General features: G+C 46.1%; 1 protein-coding gene across 1 annotated transcript in view; it reads left to right on the top strand.

Annotated features, from left to right (window-relative positions):
• The first annotated feature begins 571 nt into the window (after positions 1 to 571).
• Positions 572 to 6,000, top strand: part of lrrc3 (leucine rich repeat containing 3) — a 95,868-nt gene continuing 90,439 nt past the window's right edge. Inside the window, exon 1 of the mRNA XM_085985487.1 lies at positions 572 to 724. The gene's annotated coding sequence lies outside the window, so the exon portion shown is untranslated. The remainder of the gene's footprint in view (positions 725 to 6,000) is intronic.

The raw sequence follows: 6,000 nt of genomic DNA, 5'->3' as shown, positions 1-6,000 counted from the left end.
GTGTGAATGTTGACTTGGTGGGAATGAGAATAAAATCTGTCATGTCAGAAATTTGCAGGGCTATGGGGAAAGAGCAGGGATTGTGAAACTAACTGGATAGCTCTTTCAAAGAGCCGGCACAGGCACAATGGGCCGAATGGCCTCTTTCCGTGCTGTGTGATTCTAGATGATTCATTTTGGCATTACTTTGTTACGTTTTTAAACTGGAGCTTCCTAACTTGGCAACAAGCTTTGATTTAGGGAAAGGGGATAAACGAATGCGATTATAATCCTTGAAGCCTTGCCAACAAGCTGACAATAATGCGGCTTTCTTGGCAGGTCTTGATGAAACGGATAACCTCTAGTGTCACCAAAAGAAACCAACAAAAATTGCAGGGTATAGAGGGAGAAAGCAGAGACATCTGACAGAGACCTATGCGACAGTCTGCAAATGAAATGCATTTATTAATGCAATGCAAGCTGCCGGGGCCCTTCCCAACTCTCAGTGGCACAAAGAGATGCCAATCAAGAGCAAGGGCTGCTACCATTGAATGGAAGACGGAAGGGGTTGCCCAATGCTGGGGGCAGAGGGGAGGGACAATCAAGTGAAGGTCTTTGACTGAGGGAGTGTGAGAATGGAGGAGAGAGGGGGGAAAAAGAGATAGAAGGATTTGAAATAACATCAACAGCTGGCAACGAGTAAGAGGGAAGATCGGTAAAAGCAACTGGAATCTAAAGGGCACAGGTACTGTAATATAACATGTAGCTCATGTTAGCAGATGGAAATCTTCATGTTGGATATTATTGCTTAAACGATCTGGCTTCGTGCTGTTAATTTGAACAAGTTAACAGTTGTTATTGGGAAGGTTTCCTGCACTGCGAATTGTAGGCAGTTCTGATTACTCATTTATATTTTAAATTAACACAGTCTGTGATATTTAGTGCTGGTTTGTAGAGAATAAAATTTACTTTGTGCAACTGGGATTGAAGGTTTTATTTACAGAAAAAAAAAAAAAAAATTAAATCGAATTGTTGGGCTGTTGGGGGGTGGGGGGGGGGGGTGTGATTTAGTCTATGATGGCAGACTTGGTGGAAGGGAGAATAAAATCTGTCAGCTTGAATTGTACTGGAGTCTTTGTCGCTGTACCTGTATCCTGGGAATGCTCAGTGCCAGCAAGAGGCAGGCATCGCTTTCTAATATGCACAAATGGTCCCTTTGGGGCTGCCGATGTGGATCTGACTGATATTACATACATCCTTACAGATGTTAACAGCTGGCCCTGTCACTCAGGAATACGGGCGAGGGAGGGGGAGTCCCATGGTGGGAGGGGTACCACACCGGCGGTTGCATGTCCTCCGTTCCAGCTCTTGCTTTCGCCAGTGCTCTGCGAACTTACTCTATTGTTTCCGACACTCCTACGCTCCCGTTCTTTAATCTCTAACGTTGGCCTGGTGTGGTGGGTGGGGGGTGGGGGCGTCATTTGGCGCTCGCCGTGACATTGGTGCGTGATCGTCACCAGCAGCACTCCTTCAGCCATTAATGGATATGGTTGCCGATCATGTGATTGATTGATGAGCATAATTAAATGTTATCCTCCCTTCCGATAAGTAATCGGTCAGTCTGGGACATTCCCTCAGCATATTTTAACATCTGGAGTAATGCTTCTTTCCATTTAATAGCAATTAAATCTTGGAAATGATTGTTAGTGGATATTGGTGGGCAAGCCTTTGCCTGACATTCCTTTGGCCAACACTTCAATGCAACTATTAACCTAATTAGCCTTTCTGTGAAAGAAGCAGGCAGAGAAATCTCATACAGATGTGTTAAGCTTTCATCTGCTAATAGCACCAGCAATCATTTCTAAGCTTAAGCTTTTCTTAACTTTCTTTATAGAATCATAGAATCATACAGCACAGGAGGAGGCCATTCGGCCCATCGTGTCTGTGCCGGCTCTTTTGAAAGAGCTTTCCAATTAGTCCCACTCCCCCGCTCTTTCCCCACAGCCCTGCAAATCTTTCCTTTTCAAGTATTTATCCAATTCCCTTTTGAAAGTTACTATTGAATCTGCTTCCACCACCCTTTCAGGTCGTGCATTCCAGATCAGAACAACTCGCTGTGTAAAAAAATTCTCCTCATCTCCCCATTGGCTTTTTGGCCACTTATCTTAAATCTGTGTCCTCTGGTTACCGACCCTCCTGCCAGTGGAAACAGTTTCTCTCTATCTATTTTATCAAAACCCTTCATAATTTTGAACACCTATTAAATCTTTATTTATCGAGGTATTTTCTATGGGGTCTTTTTTCCTCATCCATTGGCAGTCAGGAGGTTGAGTACACAGCCTTCAGCCAAGGCCGTTGACAATCTCCCCCCCCATCCACCCCTAGTGGACAGGTACAAAAAATATTATAAGGTCTAATGGAATGTTGGTCTTTATTTCAAGGAAGCTGGAATGCAAAGGGGTGGAAGTTATGCTACAGTTGTATAAAGTTCTGGTTAGACCCCATCTGGAGTATTGTGTTCAGTTCTGGGCACCGCACCTCAGGAAGGATATATTGGCCTTGGAGAGGGTACAGCACAGATTCACCAGAAAGGGTTAAGTTATGAGGACAGGCTGCTGAGACTAAGCTTGTATTTCCTTGAGTATAAAAGATTAAGGGGTGATCTGATCGAGGTGTTTAAGATGATAAAAGGTTTTAATACAGTAGATAGAGAGAAAGGGGGAAAAATTCGGTATCGACCATTTTGGGGTGCTAACTTTAGCGCCCAGTGGTACTTAGCGCCGGCGACCGCGAAATTGAGTTTTAGTGCCCCAAGAGGGAAGCGGACCGCTAAATCAAATGCTCCCCTTCCTTCTTAGGGCACTAACATCGGCGAGCAGGGCGGAGACTTCAACAGCACTGTACAATGGGCCGTGCAGCGCTGCCGCGTTCAAAGGCTCCTTCCCTCTCTTAAAGGGAAGGGCCATCGCTGCAGGCTCTGCAATAGAAAAATTACCTACCTGGACCACCAAGGCAGCCGCGATCCCACACGATCAGCCCGGCACTCAAGCAGAGCGCTGGGCTGATCGATCGCGGGCAGGAACCCGTGAAAAAACTAGAACAGGAAAGGTAAGTTTTTTTTTCAGTTACCTCAACCACCTCGCCTTTAATCATCGCCCCTGAAGTGGCCGGTCGCCCGATGCACAACTCCTGCAGCTGTCGGTGTTTTCGACCGGCACTGCTGCAGGGGGCGGAAGTTAATTTTGGGTCTGGGGCGCTACTGGGGCGATGCGCATGCTGATGACATCACGATCTTCGGGCGAAAGAGAACAGGGCGCAACGCCGTAGCGTCGCTGCAAAACTGCCGGCAAGTATGGCGGGAGCTGATGTCAGCACCGCACCTTGTCGCAAAGCCATTTGTGCCCCGTTAGCGCCCCTGGGGTGCAAAGACACTCAATTTCACCACCAAACTATTTCCTCTGATGGGGGCGGTCCCCCATTATTTGGCACCCCAATAAGTACATAAGAACATAAGACGTAGGAGCAGGAGTAGGTCATTTAGCCCCTCGAGCCTGCTCCGCCATTCAGTAAGATCATAGCTGATCTGACCTTGGCCTCAACTCCACTTTCCTTGCCCGCTCCCCATAACCCTTGACTCCCTTACCTTTCAAAAATCTGTCTATCTCCACCTTAAATATATTCAGTGACTCAGCCTCCACAGCTCTCTGGGGAAGAGAATTCCAAAGATTCACAACCCTCTGAGAGAAGAAATTCCTCCTCATTTCCGATTTAAAAGGGTGCCCCCTTATTCTGAAATTATGCCCCCAGTTCTAGATTCCCCCATGAGGGGAAACATCCTCTCTACATCTACCCTGTCAAGCCCCTTCAGAATCTTATATGTTTCAATAAGATCCCCCCTCATTCTTCTAAACTCCAATGAGTATAGGCCCAACCTGCTCAAACGTTCTTCATAAGACAACCCCTTCATCTCCATTACATTTTAAGCTGAAGAGGGTTTGATTGATCAACATCATCAATGATCAGTAGTGGGCCTTTTACTTTGAGTGTACAGAACTTGGAGTTGAAATAAATTGATTCACTGTTCCTCCCCTTCATAGATTCATAGAATCATAGAAATTTACGGCACAGAAGGAGGCCATTCGGCCCATCGTGTCTGTGCTGACCGAAAAAGAGATATCCAGCCTAATCTCACATTCTTCTCATCCTTTCTGTCTCTCTCTTCTCCCCTTTCTCCTTATTTCTCACTGTTGACTGCTACACGTACAGACATGCAGAGATCAAAGATGATTCTTCACTCATACCCGTAACTTATTCATATCTTGGTGTCAGCCCCTGTGTGTGTATAAACGTGACAGAGAGGAAAAAGCTGGGAAGGGTGGCTCACCTGGAGCAGGCAGACCATTGACTGGGGCATCACTTATATGGTTGGCATGGTGATGTAGTGATTGGGAGTTCTGGTGCACTGAGTTATAGAACAGTTCTGATGGATGACATGTGACCCAGAACTCTGGCAAGCTGGCTCTTGAAGCCCAGGCATCTCAGTCATATATGTGCTTAGATTTCTTATTCACCAGTTTCTCCTGTTTGAATGTGGAGGCCTGGAGGTTTGAAAAGGGGCTGTTCTTATGGCTGTTGCCTCATTGGTGGATAAATCCTAAATCAGATAACCCAAGGTCTGTTAGCACCAGCAACTTGCGATCTAAGCCGATTAATGGAATATGGATTGGAACTTTATGTCTGGCCTCCGAGACCCAATGATATATGGCACACACAAACAAGATTGAACACTCCTGTGATACAATGACTGGATGTAGGCTCGCTTCTTCGATCTCAAACTTGGAGCTATGCTGAATGGAGATCAAGTGCTTGACATGGAATGTAGTTGTGTTTAGTGCAGGGACAAAAATGGTGGGATGGGAACTGGGAAGAAAAACCCTTCTATTATATATATCAGTAATATTCACTTTTCCCTCTTCCTTTTTCTAATCTCATCACTCTTTCACTCGCCACCCTCTCTTCCCCCTCTCTCCTTTTCTCTTACCCTCCCTACTCACTCTCACCTGGTCCCTTCACCCTCTTTCTTTTGCCCCTCTATCTTTCCCTCCCTTTCTCTTACCCTTCCCGATAGCTCATCTACTCTCTCTTTCACTTCCAATCTCTTTTTTTAATTCATTGTCAGGATGTGGGCATCACTGGCAAGGCCGGCATTTATTGCCCATCTCTCGTTCCCCTGAGAAGGTGGTAATGAGCCTTATTCTTGAACCCTTGCATTGCAGCTGGTTTGATACAACTGAGGGGCTTCCTAGGCCACTTCAGAGAACAGTTAAGAGTCAATCACGTGGTGTGGGGACCGGAGTCACATATAGACCAGAACGGGTAAGGATAGCAGGTTTCCTTCCCTAAAAGACATTAGTGAGCCAGTTGGATTTTTTGCAACAGCCCAACAGCTTCATGGTCACTTTTACTGATACCAGTTTTTTATTTCCATATTTTTTAAACAATTCAAATTCTCAAACAGCAATGTCATAGAGTCATAGGGGAAGAAATTCGGTATCGCCCTGTTTGGGGCGCAATTATCAGGCGGGCACAAAGTTTAGCGCCTGGCACTAATTATTGCCTCTGACTGCAAACTTGGCTTCTATTGCCCTTGGAGGTGATTGGAGCGCTAAATCGGGCGCTAAACACCTCTCTTAAGGTGCTAACGCCGAGGAGCAAGGCACTACCTCAGAGCGCTGGCGAAGCTCATGTGATGTCAGTCAGCAATGGAACACAGACACACTGGTGCCGGCCAGTTCTTAAAGGGGAGAGTCGATCTTGCTCTCCATCCACAACCTACTCATTGCATTCTTGAATCTCGGCCTGGAGAGACCTGTACATCAAATCTGCTGGAAAGAACAATGGAGAGGCCCAGGTAAAGAGCTCAGAGTGCAGCCCCCACAGTCTCTTCAAAATCAATGCAAGGAAGTTCAAATCAAAATGAACCTGCAAAGTACTGCTCAGTACCCAAAACTCCTTCACACA

Source organism: Somniosus microcephalus, chromosome 4 (genome assembly GCF_052327205.1).
Source record: "Somniosus microcephalus isolate GS21.2 chromosome 4, FLI_Smic_1.0, whole genome shotgun sequence".
Taxonomy (NCBI): domain Eukaryota; kingdom Metazoa; phylum Chordata; class Chondrichthyes; order Squaliformes; family Somniosidae; genus Somniosus; species Somniosus microcephalus.
This window is presented reverse-complemented; position numbering and strand designations above follow the sequence as displayed.